The 17,812-nt window shown below is 43.7% G+C and overlaps 1 protein-coding gene across 13 annotated transcripts in view; it reads right to left on the bottom strand.

The window, feature by feature from the left end:
* HDAC4 (histone deacetylase 4) overlaps positions 1 to 7,174 on the bottom strand; it is a 423,758-nt gene extending 416,584 nt beyond the window's left edge. For 5 of the 13 annotated variants that reach the window (XM_090044956.1, XM_090044961.1, XM_090044964.1 and 2 more), the window contains exon 1: positions 6,762 to 7,151. The gene's annotated coding sequence lies outside the window, so the exon portion shown is untranslated. Of the gene's footprint in view, positions 1 to 6,102; positions 6,184 to 6,761 lie in introns of those variants that run through there. The other 8 variants (XM_090044960.1, XM_090044966.1, XM_090044962.1 and 5 more) reach the window with 7 other exon arrangements.
* Positions 7,175 to 17,812: the final 10,638 nt, after the last annotated feature.

Here is a 17,812-nt window from a genome sequence, read left to right as displayed (position 1 = left end):
TAAAAAAAAAGTGCCAGGAGGCTTGGGCCAGGCAGAGAAGCCATGGGGGCTTCTCCTGCAGCTCCTCCAGCTGTGCCTGCTTCTGCCTTGGTGGGGGGAGCCATGGGAGAAGCCCCCATAGCTGCCCTGCCTGGCCTCAGCCTCCTGGCACCTTAAAAGGAGGGATGCAGGGCTTTTCCCAGGATGGAGGGCACCTCCAAAATGTTTCAGGTCATTTCATTCAATTTTGGAGATGCTTCCGAGCCTTCCATTTTGTTTCGGATTCGGTGTTTCAAGCACCAAAATGGGCTGAAACACCTCCAAAATGAAACAACTGCCAAAATCTCACACAGCCCTATTAATTACCAGAATAGCAGGCAAACTGTCATTCTGGTCTGTGACCCTTCCCTTCTCCGCCAAAACCTTACATATTCATTAGGCACATTCTTTCATATCAGGACATTCCCAAACAGTTTTTCACCAAAACTACTTTCAACAATACCTCCACCTGATAGAACAAGAGGGAAACAAGAAATGACCCAAAGTGCATACAGTAATGAATGCCGTGATAAAGGTAGGCCAGACAAATTCCTTGCAAAAAGTATACTAGACAAACTCTCCAAGGGGCTTTACAATCCATTTTTCTAGTGTTTTCTTCTGTTACTGTATTTTAGCACCAGCTTCCACACACACACCTCCCCCCCCATGCTTCACTCACCACCTCAAATGTACTGGCTCATCAACATGACTTCGACAAGCACAAACAAATCTAGCCATCCCTCCATTTCAGTTTTCTGCTCAACAACAACTGACAATAAAACCAATTACTTGGACACTAAAAACCCTTTAATCCAGAGTACTTGAATACCACAGAAGTGGACATGATGCAAGAACCTGAAAAGAATAGGACAAGTAGGTAGTCTTTTCCATCCCATTCTACAGAACTTGGTGGGGGGCAAGTTGAGGGTTTGTTGTTGTTGTTGGCCAGGAGGCTCCAGATGTGAACTAAAAGAAAGGAGAAAAGATTCACTGCTTCTAATTCTTCAAGCACACAGGTCCAACACTTCTGCTGTTTTTCAGCTTTCAGCAAAGTAAAAACCAACCCAAGTTTTTCAGATTTCTATCTGCAGCAATAAAATGGAAAAGGATCATGTCAGCTTCCATATGTCAAGACTTGGGTAAGCTGGATGGACACTCCAGAGAGAAGTTGCACCAGCTTATTTTCAGATTTGGAAAACATATACAATATGTGGCTTCGTGGATCAAAGAGATTGAAATAAGACATATGCGAGGAACAGAGAACAACAAAAGAGGAAATGAACTGCATTTAAATGACAGGAGAAAAGAGAAAAGAGTAAGTGGAATGAAGACACCAGGATAGAGATGGAGAGGAAAGAAAGAAAAAGCATAGTAAGGGCAACTGATTGAAGAACACTTGGCAAATATTTAATGAACATATGCTATTCAAACAGCATATTAAATTAATGTGTTTGTAGTTTCTGACCAGCAGCAAGACGAATACCATTCAAACAAACTAGTTCTGATAGATATTACCAAATATATTATATGACTGTTTTCCTGCTATATATTCTAGTCACACTAGCAAATCATACTCAAAAGGTGTGTTGAACTGATGTTATATACTGACTTTAGTTGAATTAGTCTCAAATGATACAAAGCAATTTTATTTAATTTTTTAAAAATGCACAGGATGTTGCAGCACAGATCTTCACCTAGGTGCAGTTTTAGTCCTTGGATCAATAAATACCCAATTTACCATGGACTGCTATTTGGAAACAAAACCTCCCCTTTAATTAGCCAGCAGGGCATCCCAGTGCATTTCAAAAAGGTCTATTTAGGTGAGCCCTACTCCACAGTGGAACAGGGCTTGCAACTGCTGTTCAGCAGCTTCTTTAATGATGTTTAAGTGGCCAAAAAAATAAAGCCTGGACACACCCATCACTCAACCCACCAGGATCTAAATGTATGTCACATCATATCAGCACCATGTCCTTGAGAGAAGAGTATATGATATAAATGAACTGATCTTAAAGACTCACAGCAGTAAATCATTTTTACTTAAAAAATGTGAGATAAGCATGTGTTTTGTCAGACAGAAATATCTGAGATTTAGGTTCAGAATGTACCCTTAAAGAAAGAAAAAACCTTGCTAACTCCTCACCTCAGAACTCTGAGGACACGATAAAATATGACTGAAAATGCTGAATGAGGAAAAAAGTTACTCCTAAAACAGAACATTTGTTTCCATAAACTATGTGTATGTGCTTTTGTATGCAAATGTCCAACTTTCTCAGTCTACCAACTTGGCCCTCAATTCTATAGTTTACAACATGCAGGCAGACACATGAGCACTGTACCTCCTTTGCTCTGAAAGCTGCAAGAACTAAAATCCTAAAGGGGACATTTTAGATACTACACACCCTTAAAAGAGAGAGACCCACTCTCTCAAGCCCAAACATGGGTTAATAGTCTATTCATTAGAGACAAACGGAAAGCCATTTGTTGCAACTGAGGGAAGGACTTTAAAGCCACCAATTTCTGTAGAATTTAAGCTCTTGCCTTTTAAATTGAGTCTGTATCTCTCACCCTTATGGCTGAAAAGGGTAGCCCAATGCTAGAAGAATGAAAACCAATTTGAATTTTTACAAGTCTACAAACAGGCAGTTCCTGTGACTGCCTATACTCACAGTAGCAAGACTGAATCAAACAAGAGAACAGGCAGATTTCCTACTGTAGCGTGCACCACTTAAGTACAAGTGAAACTCATAAATCAGATCAACTGAAGCTGGTGCTGGTGTTGCTGATGCTTCAAAAGGCTACAAAAGTTCAAAGTCAGAGGCCAAAACGAAAGACTGAGGCCCCATCCATCACTTGGGGATACCAACCTAATGAAGTTCAAATGCTGGGAAATAGTCAATTGCTTTTAGACATCTCTGCTAAAGTCCTCACCCTCACTCACCCCTAGGTAGTAGCCTGGTATATTTTCCAAGTAGACTAATTTGGAGATTCAAATAAGAATCTGATTCCCATTTTAAAAGCTGGCACTGAATAACCTCCATTTTCTTTGTGCACTATGCTCCGTCAAAAGATTATGTATGAATGAATTCCAACACACGTTACTGTAGTTAAGAATTAATATTAAACTGTTTGAGCCAACCTGACTATTGGAAAAAGTCACTGTGTTAAAACAAAGATCATCAAAACTTTAGTAGATAGGAGAACAAATTCACATGATCAGTCACACCCAAAGTTGTGTGTACAAACCCAGCCATTTTCTAATTTTGGCTGATGAGTACCTCGTATACAACAGCACTGTTGGATTCGACTTCAGTACAGTACTATTTTGTTCCTAACCCTATAAAATTCTCTTGTTAAGACGTGCCAGGTTATATTTACTTTAGGTTAGCCTACCAGTACATTGAAAAGTCTTGTCCCATAGACGCACAATTCTCCTAATATGTTCATACCGAACGCAGCAAAACATTGCATTTCAAATTTGAGTTTTTCACTTACCTACCCTATTTTAACTCACTGCCCCCTATTAAAGTAACTGACAAGTCTACCTTGTATTCCAATGCAACTCTCAGAATATATGTTTTATGTTGGTTTAATCCACTTCATCTTTCCAATTCAAGATGCAGAAGGAAAATTAAATACTGGACCTGAAGGATGCCAAAGTGGCTTTTAGACATCCACAGAATAAGGGAACACATTAAAATTAAGAAGAAGAAATGAAACTGGGAAAGAAGCACATGCCCATCCAAATGGGAAAATGCACAAAACCTGGAAAGGTTGCCTCTTGCACATTTTGGTTTATACAAAAACTGGCGGTTGCTGAAACTTACTCTAACTGGGTGGCATTTTACATTTGGAAATGTAATTGAGTGAACATGTTGCCATGGTTACAGTGGAATTCTGCAATAACTTTGTTGCCTTGTAATTGCTGTATATTTGTATACAAGCAGCTGAGCTTTCTTAATTCAATGTCCCCTTAACTCTTTCAGACAGGCTCCAAATCATCAACCATAGCTTTTAGGTTGAAAACTACAACAGCAACTGAAACACCAAAAACTAAACACTCAAAACAACACCAGATCATATTACAAAAAAAGAAATACTGTTTAAAAAAAAAAAATCAGATTACTACATAAATGCTAGTGGTGTTCCTTCACTTCTAAAAAATGTTGCCTTTTAGAAAGAGGCTTCCTTTAGGTAATTAACTTCAGATAGCTACAGGCCACAATAAAGAACACTTTGACAGTAGTGAATACAGCCTGTGCAAGGCACTTTTGGCACTATAAAAACAGCAGTAAATCAAAATGTATTCCAGCAGCTTTCTTCACTAAAATTTAATTTTACCTATGGTGCAGAAGATGAATATAAGATTCGGCACATTGCTGAGATCTCACACTGGAGTACAGAGACTGCATGGACTGGAATACAGCTAGGTCTCCAAACGAACTCAAATCATGCACATAGCCATATAGGAGATGAATTCATAGCAAGGAACTTTCATAGCAAGGAACTGGTGTCTGTGGCCCCCAATATGACAATGTGTTCCCTGAATCCAGGCATACAGATGGCATTCACCTCAACAGACCACCCAATCATGTGCAGGATTTACTAACGCTCACCTTGCCTTAAACCACTAGGCAACTCAATGGTAATGAATGTACCATTAAATCCAGTAAGCCAACAATTTAAATGACAAGCCTAATTTCTGCAAACCTTGACATGAAATCTGTCACAGCAAATCTATTGACAAACTGCGAAAACAACAAGAACCCTTCAATGTCATGCAGGCATGTACATGAGCTACATAATGCTATTACAAAGGTTTTAAAGAAAAAAAATGAATCAGGTTTACCACCCTCCAAATGGTACAAGGTAGCCTGGTATAATGTCAAGTAACTGGCATTTAAAGTGAAATAGCTTAAGATGTCGTGCTGCATTTGCCATGCCACAAAAATGCAAAGATAACATTTAAGAAGCTCAAGTGTTGCACAGCATCTTTCCTGATGAATTCCTGCAGCATAAACCCACACACAACTGCTCAGCAACACCTCCCTTCTCACTGCTCCAAATACATTATAATTAATTTCTTAAAAACTATGACATGAAAATTGTTGCACAAACTCAACACTTCACAGTTAAGAGTAAAATTCCCTTCTGATCGTACAGCAATTTCGGGGGGGGGGGGGGCGGGGGGGATTAACAGACAGGAGAGAAAAGGAGGAATAAGGATAAGAGCCTGTGCTTACAAATGTCCTAATCCTGTTCCTATGCACTTAACATCAGCAGCACTGCAACAGCCCCACAACATTTTGAAAACGCAGTACCTGAACCACAAGCTTTGTTTTTTTTCCTCTATTGGCTGAGCCAACTGCGCCGGCACTTGCCAATCAGAGCGGCTATTTGCTTCATCCAAGTGGACAAGCAAAACGCTACCCAGCTGGCTTGGCAGTGGGATTTGCAACAAGGAAATGAAATACACCAAATATTTTTCCCCATAGCAAAAAAACAACTAAAAACCCCAAAAAAGCTCCTCTCCAACCCTGCATTTGCCAAGTCTCAGATTTTGTGACTTTAACACCCGGCAAAACGCCATTTAAAAATAAGAGCCCAAGTAACAGCAGCCTCAGAAATAGCTTTTAAACCATGCCCGGGGGCCCTGGGCATCCTCTCCCCCAAACCCACTTCACGAGCTGCTGCAGGCGGCGGCGGGATGGGGCAGAAAAAGCAAGCTCCGCTGCCAAAACCCTCCAGGCTGTTCGGCACCTCGTGCGAGCCCACCTGCCCGGCCCTCCGGGGGAGGTGGGGTGGGTCCCGGGACAAGCCCGATGGGGTTTGAACCCGGACGCTTTTTGACCGCGACTGTAAACAACTGGGCGGGCTTCGGCTCCGGCTCCGGCTCCGGCGGGCGGGAAGGAACGACCCCAGGCCGGGAGCGGGAGCGGGATCCTCCCCGCCCCACACGCCCGCCCGCCCGCACATCCCCGCGGCGGCCGGACACGGACACGCGTCCCCGCCGGCCGGGCGCCCCCGCCCCATCACCCAGGGCTGCTCCGCACCCGCAGGGATCGCGGCCTCGCCCGCACTCACCGCTGCCCGCATCCCTCCCGCGCCCGCTCCCGCCCCGCTCAGCACCGAGGCGGCGGCGGCGGCCCTGCTCTCTGAAGGGGGGGGGGGGGGGGGAGAGGGGGGAGGAGCCGCAGCGCCGGGGGAGGGGGGCGGGACTTGCAGCAGCCCCAGCCCACCCCCTCATTCACAAAAAACCCCGGCCACGCTAAGCCGCGAGAGGGCGGACCACGCCGCTCCGCACCGACTGGGCGAGCTAGACGTCTGTCTCATCAAAGCCCGCCCCCGGCCCCACTCCTCCCGCCCTGACTGGCCAGCCGCTGCCGCCGCGCCCTGTTTCCCGTCGCGGCCAATCAGAGTCCAACTCGAAGATTCGAGCGGCTTAAATGCACCCGCCACTGCACCATGCGCGGCTCGGATTGGATGCGCTGTCCGTCCATCACTCTCTCCTTCCCCCTACCCTCCCCCCGCGGACCCTCAGCGTTTCACTGTCGGAACAGGGAGAAAAAAACAGCCGGGTGGGACCGATCCCTTTAAGGGCCCGGCGGCCGGGAGCGGCCTTCCCACAGCTCAAAACCGGAGGACAGAAACACCCGAACTCTTAAAGGGGCCGCGCAGCAGCTGCCCGCGGGCAGAGGCGGGTGCACGGCGCGGCGGGCAGGGCGCGGGCGGTGGGCACTGACCTGGGCGGCGGGCGCGAGCACGGGCCCCGGGAGCTGGAGCGGGCCGCGGGGAAGGCAGCGGCGGGGGCTGGCGCTGACACAGCGGCGCGCGCGCCACCAACGGACTCAGCCCGTGACGGAATCCGCCATCTTGGAATTTTTAGCTGGAAAGTCACGTGGTCCAACCATTTTTCCCTCAGCCAATCGCGGCGTGCGGGCTATTTATAGCATTCGCTCCAGCCCCCCCTTCCCCCCGGGAGTGCGGGCGGTGGGGGAGGGGCTGGCGGCGAGCCCAGGCCACCACCCCGCCCTCACCATCTCTGCCGGGCCCTAGCCCCGCCCGGCGACACCCGCAGGGTCCCCCCGCGCCTACCCGGCCTTCGCCCCTGGGTGCTGCTTGAGCTAAGTCTCTGCAGGGCTTCCCTGGTGGATTGGGGACAGCGGCCCCTGTGCGCCCCTTGGGCACGTCCAGGAGTTTGCAAAGGGCACAGGTGGTAAGAGGTGCTGTCGAATGTAACGTGGTACCGGGTTTTTGAATGGTAGAAAATATGGGATAGAAGGGACCATGAGAGGTCATGTCTGGCCCATCCTCTGCTCAGAGCAGGGCCAGCCCCAGCTAGATAATCCCGGCCACAGTGTTGTCTAGCCGGGGCTTCAGAAGCTCCAAGGATGGAGGTGCCACCTCTTGGGGGTGTCTGTTGCAGTGCTTTGTTGCTGTCCTTGTCAGAGGTCTTCCTTGCCCCCAAATAAAAATAAACTAAATGTTTTGCTTGTAGGCCTGGGCCACTGTTTCCCCTTTCAGGTGGAAGCAGAAACCAACGGGCTTCACTGGAGTCAGTTACAAACTGCCCGCAGGGCTGGGAAAGAGCAGCTTGGTTGCTTGGTAGGAGCAGTGACGGGGGCAGCAGAGTGGCTGAAGAAAGGCCAGCTTGACTGGGAGAACATCAAGACCATTAATGAAGAGAGAGGGTTGTTAACACCTAGGAACAGGTTTAGAAGGGATGAGGTAAATTGTAATGAGCTGGCAATTCACTTGACAACCTAGCTGCTGCCTGAGGTGCACATGCTGCCAGACAGTTGGCTTGAAACTCTGGGTGGAGCAGGAACCAACATGCAGCACCGCTGCACCCCTCCCAGACACGCCCCTAACCTGCCCTCCCTCACCATGTGTGTGTGGCAGGTTTGACAACCTTTTATCAACTTCCAGGGATGGTGCAGCCCAGGCTGCAAAACCTTATTGCAAAGCTATAGAGTCCCACATGCCTCTGTTCATGAGACTGCTGTTTCTAACCAACACATGCTCAATGATGCCGTTGACTCTAAGGTTTGGCACCTTTCAGTTTCTAGCTTTTCTCCACAACTGCAAGGCCTTGGAGCTTTCTTTACCTGAGAGCTGGGACTCCCATCCCAATGCCTGAATCCAGGAGCTGAGGCTTGAACCAAAGAAAGCACCAAGTATTACAAGTCTCAGATTTGGAAGAGGTGACTATCCTGTGGAGAGGTTGCTGCTGCTCTCCTGCCTAGTTGGAGGTCAGACTGTTTACCTTCTGAGGAAGAAATCTCTTAGGACAACTGATACACCATATGCATTTGGATGAAGCTTCCTGCAGAGAAGGAAAGCCCCAACTAATGTCATATGTTTTCTGCCAAGTACAAAGTAACTTTACACAAAAGGAAGCATCCTTTTTTTCTGCAAGAAATACATGAGTAAGCCCTGTCCACTGGGAGCTGTGCTTTCTCCAACCAATAAAAAACAATCATCTGAAATCGGGCTTTCCACACATTTTATCTATTCAAAATGAGTGGTAGGTCTCAGCAACTTTTTCCTTGCTCTGGCTTCTTTGGTCTCCCTTGTCTACATCCCATTTCACCTCCACTTACAGGTAGAAGGAAATGCATGTCATATATTCATAGATGCAGAATAAAGTAGGGTTCAGTAGAAGTCAAGGAAGTTGCAAAGCGAGTAAGGATCAACGAAAATTGGAACATGAATACGTTATTTGTACAGACTATAAACATGCATGACCATCTAGGTGTGGCATACATATAGATAGATATAAAGAGATTTACATATGATAAAGACAAGAGCCAGATGACCCTAAGGGAACGTGGATTGCGAGGAGAAATGAGAACAATTGTTGCAGATTGGGAGGCAGGGGGACAAAGACAGGTGCACACATGCATATATTTGAGCATGCAGGGCTGATCAAGTATGTAGTATATTTGAGTTTAACACTTATTTGGGTTTTCCTGACCTGGAAGGTAGTCTGCTGGTAGCATTGCTCTTACGACATCTGTATAAACACTCAAGGCAAAACCTGAAAAAGTGAGTCAGAATTTTTCCCTAAAGGCCTGTCTCTGGCACTGCCTTGAAGGAAGCTGCCCTGGAAAGCATAGGAAGAACCTTCCCAATCCAGCTCCAGTTCTAATGTGCAGGTGAAAACAAACCAGATTCATGAAAAGTGTTCTGCATAATAGTGAGCAGCTGCCACCAAAAGGTACATGGGGGGTGGCGGCTGTGCTTTCCTCTTCACTACGTGCTAACCTACATGCTGCCTCAACATTGGAAACTTACAGCTAGTCCCTCCAAGTTTCCTTAGTCACTAAAAAGCTGTTGCTAACTCTACTAGAGGTGAGAAAAGTGAAAATCAAGACAAAACAGTCAAGGAAAGAAGCACGAGTCAAAAAACGGTGGTGCTGAAGGGTAAAAGATTGTCCTGGTAATTAGTTCCCTTTTAGACAAGGTCACCTGATAGCTTGAAGACCTTGTATATTTCATTGGTTCTACAACATGCTAGTATTGCCATTAGCTTCAAAGCCCAATGAGTTTATATGAAGAAAGTTCTTTTTGTACCTTATCAACCGAAAGAGTCATTGAGAATATGATGTGGGAAATGGTTCTTCTGGTTTAGACATCAGAGCAACATTGCAAGCCTTGGTCCCTATCAAGAAATGGAAAGAACGTGAATAATGGTTTAAATTAAGGTCAATTTGGCAATGTATTGCACACATTTTAAACACAACTTGCGTGTTTCAGTTTTAACAAAATTTGACATAGAAGCTTTTCATTTTTATATACATTTAGCAAATTCAGATAATATAAACCTCAGGCAAATCTGAATTTTGGCTGTAGGGATTGTGACAGAATTGGAATAATTAGCAATGTTGTAGGAATTGCAACATATATTGGACATATAATATTTCACTCAGTTATTAGCAGATGAGCAAATCTCTTGCCAGGAGCTGTCTTAATAGAGTTTCTGCTCCAGGAGCGCATTTAACATCCTCTTTTTTCAGGTAGTTTTGTCTGTAAAAACAGCTATGGACAACTCCACATGATATCAAGTATCTACCAGATTGTATTTAAAAGACCCTAGGTAAAATACTATACTTTTCTTAAAGTAGCAAACAGAGATTCTATGCATCCATTGTATGTACGTTCCTCACACTTCATGAGCAATCATTTAAGTTTTGATATGCTAAATATAATTACCCTAGTATATTATATGATCTTCATTATGTAGTTTCTTGCTTAACCATGTCCATTAGTTGTCACCACTCTCATTTGTTGGTTTTTTTAATTCTGCAAAATGCTTGGAACTAATATGAAGACATGCTTGAAATATTGTATGTCACACGATGCAGATATGTTAGTTGACAACTGCTAAGTCAGGTGCCTAAAATGTGTAGGCAAAAAGGACTCCTGAGGGTTCAATCTTTATCCTTCAGGCTTCAGATCCTTTCAAAATAAGATAAGCATATCAGACTGTTGGAGGTGTTGCTGGTAGTCAAATATAGTCAGAACTGAACTGAACTGAATTGAAGCTGCTCAAATACAATGGCATCAAAGTCGTATTCTTTTGATAACTGCTTTCATTTTTCATGGAAACATTAAATGGACTCATGTTAGCCTAGGGGTCCTGGAAAGAAGGGAATTTTTTTTTATCCAATTCCACTCCATAGGCAATCTGTGTAACCTTCTCTTACATACCAGTAGCAAATCCCAAGGAATTCTGCATCTGCATGCAGGTGGAGCCCTTCACCCACACAGAGTTCAGTGAAGTCACCAGGGCAAGTATGGGCACTAGGGTTCACTTGCACTCATCTAATTGGAGAGTCAAGGACCTAGGGTGCATTCATCCCATAGTGCTCATTGCCTGTAGATTGTGTCCGCATTATTTACTTAGCTTTCATGAGCATGACCTCCTGACAGTATTATCTAAAAGATAAAAATTTAAGTTTCCTGTTTACTGCACTCATGCCAACATGCTTGTGATAAGTTGTTTTGACTGACATTTTTTTAAACTTCTAGCTCTTCCATAAAGAAAAATAATTCTGCTGTGCTGCCCTATTATTCCTATAAGTCAGCCATATGGAATTAAACAAACACTGGGCACATCTACATGTGCAATTAGTGCAATTGAATATACTCCAGCACAATTTGAGCCAGAGTATACTAATCCCGACATCATCTGTTTATGCACAGTAATTTACTGTATTGCCAGATATCACATGTATATGACAGGACTATCCAGCAGCACAGTAAATTAGACTACTGTGCCCTATTTGCCACACACATGTAGATGATGATGCTTTACTAAGCATCAAATTAATCTACTGCACAGTAAAGCATCTCATGTAGACTCACCCACTGGGGACTAAAGGGGTGACTTTTTAAAATCACTATATTTCAAATATAAATTGATATCTATCTATGTATATTACTATAGCACATGTGCATTTCCAAACTGGGAAGGATAGGTCTTTCTTTCCAAGTGCCTACTTGTTTGGTATGGGAGGCTTTGTACACTGAGGCTAGGTACAGACATTCAGAAATCCTAAGGCAGAATCAATCTAAGTTACACAGTTTTCTGTAAGTTTAAACTGGTAGTGAACAGGACATACGTTTACTCTTTGGTGGTGGGGGCAAACCTTCGACTGGGGTCCGCCATTTTTAAACCAGTCTATGTACTCTGAACTTCTGTTATGGGTAGTGTCTGTTTTTGTGTGCCAAACTTCATTTGCAGGTATAGACCAGTTTCCAATCACTTATACTGGTAAAAGTGTAATGGCTGTACCTGGCCAAAATTCCTTGCAGTGTTGGTGACCACTTTTGTTTGTCATGCCATGAATTACGTACATTTTGACCATCATCAGAATTGGGTTTTTTTTTACTCTTTAGAGCACTTGGGAGATGTAGCCCTTTTGTCCAGATATAGGCCTCTCCTTAGGAAGCACTAGGATCTGTTATTGCAATTATACTTGGAGTTGTTCTTATAAACTACTTGCAGATTTTAATTCTTGCAGATTGTGGTGATTCAACTACTCACAAATATTCATTCATATGGTGCAGGGATGCTTGTACTCTGGGGACTACTTTGGCACCCATTCGTCATGTAGAGATGGATGCTGTTCCCTTTATAGTCAAAAGAACAATTCATACTGGACTTCAAAAGATGCTGAATCCCATTGTTAGTCTTCCTGTTACTTTGCAATACGTTTCTGGTAGGGTCATTTTATCCAAGGCACTGTTAGTGATCTTACCCCTTTTATGATCTGCAAAGACAGAATTTGTGATCACCCTCAGCATGAAAATACAAGAGGCAGAGACTACTTCATAAGCCAGTTGTAACTTTGGAATGCATTGCCCTTTAATATATGCCTAAGTATACTATTGGCAAACTGCTGCATAAAGATGAAGCCCTTTTTTGTTTCCTTTTTAGTTTACGTTGGCTTGTGGGCATGTTTGTTTATTCTTTGGTTGGTGAGGTTTTGGGTTTCCTTGTACAGTGGTTCTGCTATCTGTATTCTGGGCCAAATTGTGTGCTTATGTATGTGTGTGTGTTTGTATGTGTGTATGTGTATATATGCTTTTAAATGACTTTTTTAAGTGCTGAGAGACATGGGTATAAGTGCCTTGGGACTTAATGTTTATTAATAGAGTTTGTACAATTAACTCAGTAAAATTTGTAAGCTCTACAGGTATGTCTCCTGGTCCAGCTTAGCACTGAGCAGAGCAGGGAAGCCAATTATGACCCATCTGGTGGCTTCCAGTTTCTGGAGACAGCTGGGAAGCGCCTTGATCACTGGCTTGAGTTAGAGAAGGCCTGCCATCATCTGAACATACCCTGAACCAAGAAATATTATTCTCATATCCCATTTTTTCCTGACAGTATTCCCTATGCCAGTGACTGAAGGTACTGACATATACCCATTACCTGCCTAGCTGCCTAGATATGCTGGTTATAAGGTCTTTTTGCGCTTATATGCAAATAATGCAAAAAAGTGATGGCAGAAAAAGAAGCAGCCTTAAAATGAAAGTATTATCTTCAGAATTTGATTGATGTACTATTGGTGGTTGTGGGTGTGAGTATATATATATATAGCTATTAATAGCCAGTCTAGGCTAACCACTACTAGTGCAAAATGACAGAAAAATCAACCTTGTTGTTGTTCCTTTACAATTAAAAATCAAAAGCTAACAGGAAAAATCTTGCCTACTATGTGTGTCAAACTCAACTGTATTTAGTAACATCCGTTTTCACTGTAATCACTGCTGAAAACTTTGCCCAAAATCTACTAAAATCCAAAAATGTCAGCTTGGCTAATTCATAAAGACTTAAATAAAGTGCAGTTAAAGAACTTCCCGCCCACTTCCACCTTATCTTTAGCTGAACTCTACTTGTTTGCCAAAATGGTTCCATTTATGATATTCTTAATAAGGAAACAGACATGATGAATCCCCAGTTAGTCTCTTCCCCCAGTCATATGGACCTGGTGAATGCAGAGTAAGGCCAGAAACAGCAATAGCACAACATGAAGAAACCTAGCTGAGACCTCCTGCTAGGTCCTCCTCCTTGCCCTCACAAACCTGCCCAGATTTTAGTGATGTTAGACTCTTGTATACAATGAACTCTAGACAAAATGTTCTGCCTTCTCAACATGGGTTCTCCCCAGATTCCTATTGCTTCTCTTTGCTTCTCTGCAATCAATGTCTTGCCATCCTTGCTCTCCATCCAGAATCCCCTCCTTGGCAAACATCTTTCTTTATCTTCTTTCCTTTTACCATCATTTTTTTCTAACAGGATTTCCAAAGAACAGCAACTATGAGCTGCTGCCTCAAACCAGCTTATTCTGACCCTAGCTTTAAAGTAAGGAAAGGCCAAAATTAAAGGTGCGCATGCAAACATATCTCTGCCCGTTGTATGAATATATTGCAACATGGTGTGTAATTACATGAGCTCATTCTGTTCTTGAAAGCATTCTGGTTTTTTGACAGTTTTAACTACACAAATATAGCACCTTGCAATACCATATTATTCTATATGCTAGATTACACAAAAGTAGTTTATACGACAGCCACACACTACTGCTGATTAAGTGTAAGTACAACAGAGAGAAACAGTGAAAACTTACTGTCATGTGCTTGCCACCTAAACTCTCAGCTAAATTGCATTCATGTTAAGATACCTCCATCACTGAGTTGCACCTAAAAATGGCTGTGCTGTGCATCCATGTGCAACTTGGGCAAAATCACAGTAAACTTTTATTCCCTGAATTACAATGGAATAAAGGTATGGTTCTGTTTGAAAAGAAAGGACATATATATACAGGGAATGAAAAAATTAACAACTAAAAGAAAAAGCACTGTATATAAATGACTGCCCAGGAAGATGCATTAAATCAGAGGTGTCACAGATCCCACCCACAGAGCCATTTGAGCAGGCTCATAGCTACTAGATGGGCTAGAAATTCAGGAGCAGGGCAAGTGGAGGCTCCAGCTACGGAGCCCTGTTGTGTCACATATCGATGGAAAGAGGGGCAAGTGATGATGACTATGCTAACCCCTGCACCACTGCCACTTGTCCTGCCATTGCTGCTGGGTCCAGAGCTGGTCTGGGGAGTTTTAACACCTCTGCATTAGACTGTTATGACAATTCCATTTCTTATAAAAATGGGTTTTAAAAATATTTTCTTGCTATAATTGGGTCTCTGAACACATTTTGTCTATGGTCTTGTTTGTTTAATATTTATTCAGCAGTAGCACCTAGACTTCAACAAATGAGATACCAATGTGTAGTAAATGACAGTCCCCAATCCCAAAAGATCCTCATTTCTTTCCTTCTCTCCGTCTCCCACCTCCCAACAAACATAGGTCCCAAGACATCAAAGCACTGAAACATTTGCTTAAACTTAATACAGAAGGTTTGCCAAGTCAAAGCCATGGTGCTGATGGTTTTTTCTTCTAACGTCACTATTTTATCAATAAGGATGTTTTCTGATTACTAGCTTGCAGACAAAAAGATATCTCGTGCTTAATAAATAAGCAAACACTGAAGCCACATCTAGCAACTTATTATTTCAATTTTCAGTCACCAGTTAGAAATAGGAATGTGATCAGCTGCTGGTGAAGAAGTGTGGGTGTACAGGGTGTGTGCATGTGTATGATAGTGGGAGCCTCAAAGAAAATATTGATTCATTTGTCTGTTATTTCTACGTTAGCCAGAAAATAAAGATATCCTGTAATAGGAAGGGTAAAAAAAATAGACTTGAAATAAATGGAAAGAAAAAAGCCCTGCATAAAAGAACAAGTTATCTTTTTCAATAAAAAAAATGTATGCAGTCTGGCCCCTGGGTGTTGGTTTTAAGTGAAGATATTGACTTCCAGCTGAATGACGAGTAGAACATCTTTCTACTGAAATATTGATAGTAGATTACACTAAACCACAAACTATCTCCATAAAGCCCATTATTTCTAATCCTAATGGTGTTTTCTTTCCCTGGGATGACTACTACATTCATGATATGATGGTTTTATTCTATCTAGGGGAAAAACTTTTTACCATGCAGCTAAATTAACTTGTCAAAAGACTTCAAACTTCGGAAGCTTTTACAGCTCAATTCAGAGCTATTATTCAAGATTGAATGAGAAGACCGTGGACTGTAAAAGATGGCAAAAAATATATTTCACAAGCATTCATAGGCTGAATGAAATACTTACTTTTTGTTCAGGTTGTATGTCTTTCATTGAACAGTTTCAGAATAGTTATGTTTTGCCTATAAAGCCTTAGCTCTGTAATGAAAGACAGTATGCTTTTTCTCCTGCTCTCAAAACTGCCACCAATATACGCTCCCTCTTGCTCTCTTGATAATACTTAATTTGTGCCAAGCTAAATAAGTGTCAGCCAGCTCTCAAAAATGTGGGGAGTACATAAAAAAAAGGCTAGCTGCTAAATTAGGGGCAGAGTATGTAACACAATGTAGTTTATTGTTGCGGGGGGGGGGCGGGATTAACAAATGGATCACAGAATATTTAACTGCTAGTGATGGCTTTTTTTATGCAGAAACAAAAACAATGCCTTCTATCCCAGCTCTTTGGGGGAGGCAATTATCATTCCCTATATTTTACAGACAAGGTAACAGCTAGTAAATCAGGAAACAGAAGGCAGTCATTTGGTATGACAGACCCAATCTACTTTGGCACACTACCATTCAGAAAAAAATTGCCAGAGCTATGTTACTGGTAACCCATTTTGTAACCAGTAGACCACACTACTCTTAGGGCCTTGTTACACGTTGCTCTTCCAGCTGCTCAGATGTTGAGCAGTGTTAGTGCTAGCCTGAGTCTGGAGCCGTCACACCTTACAGCTAAAAGCCTCCAACTATCCCTGTCTTGCACAGCTGTGACTTGCCACTAGAGGGCTGGTGAAGAGTAGCCTGACTAGGAGTTACAGCTATGAGTTGCTGCAACAGGGCTGGTGAATCAGGACTGGCTTCTATCCCAGCTCTAGGTGGGGTGTGTGAGAGATGGGTTGTGAGGGGAGAACATGAAGCTGGGAGACAAAGAGTTAATGGGATGGGGGTGGGTAATGAAATGGGAGGTGGAAAGGAAATGGGGGGTGGGCGAAGAGTAGTGAAATGCAAGAAGTCAGCCACTTCTTACATTTATTCCAAGAATAAAAAAGTAAAATAAAAGTAATTTTAAAAGAAATAAAAAGGAAATATATTAAAGAAGGCCTTATGTTTTAATAAATTGGGGTTTGGGATTGGGGTATGGGGGGTGCTGGTCATGCTTCCTGGAGTGACTGAGAGGTGGGAGCCATGAGGGAAGGCACTTTTGAGGGAGGTACTGCCCCTGCCAAGGGAAGGAAACCCCACTTCATGGGGACCCATTCTGGCCCCCCACCATGTGTACCCCCCTCCCACCCACAGACCAGACCCCACTGTTGGACCCATCCGTGCTTATGACCTGACTAGCTGGCATGTGCCCTGTGGGCTGTCTGCATGGGTTTGTACCCCTGGGGGTGGGAAGGTTGCATCCCTGGGGATGGGAGGGGAGTGCCAGAACTGCTCCCTAGGCAGCCGAGTTCAGGGAGCAGAAACTTTGTCCACACGGAAGAGGAGGGTGCAGAAGGGAACACTGCATCCGAGGATGGCTCATCTGCAAGTGTGGCCACACATAAGGGAACACAAGCTACCCCTGCTCTGAGTGGCATAACTTTAAGCCACCTAAAGTGTGCTTAAAGCTAGTTTCAGGCATTAATGAGTGGACAATCCAGGGGTTAAGAGTTCCAGGAGCCACCTAAAATTAATGTGCAACAAGGGCACTGTTACACAGAAATTTTGGGTGGCTCCTAGAGCTCATAACATCTGCATCATCCACACATTAACCAATGAAGCAAGTTTTAAATATTCCTTAGGTGACTTGAAATTTTGCCACTCAAAAGCAGGACTCTCTCTGATCCATGTTATCCATCTTGGGTTACACTAATATTTAGCCACTCTAGCCTACACTTTATTGGAAACACTTCACCTGCTCTCCCCCCACCACTGGCCTGAATCAGGTCCTCTCCTTACCCCCCACCCTCCAGCACCCCAGATCCCCATTCACTCCCACCCTCCAGCACCCCCACCTCTCCCCATTTACATTAGGCAGGGAAGGCTTAACCTGCTTGTCCAACTGCTGCTACCACCACTGCTCAGCCTGGAGAAGAGCCGCAATGGTGGCAGCAGGGGCTGGGAAGGCAGGTTAACTCTTCCTGCCTGCTCCTCTGGCATAGACAATGCGGGCA

The sequence above is a fragment of the Crocodylus siamensis genome, chromosome 4 (assembly GCF_052110815.1).
Source record: "Crocodylus siamensis isolate JL-2025a chromosome 4, ASM5211081v1, whole genome shotgun sequence".
NCBI lineage: Eukaryota > Metazoa > Chordata > Crocodylia > Crocodylidae > Crocodylus > Crocodylus siamensis.
The sequence above is the reverse complement of the archived record's forward strand: the minus strand, read 5'-3'. Positions and strand labels throughout refer to the sequence as shown.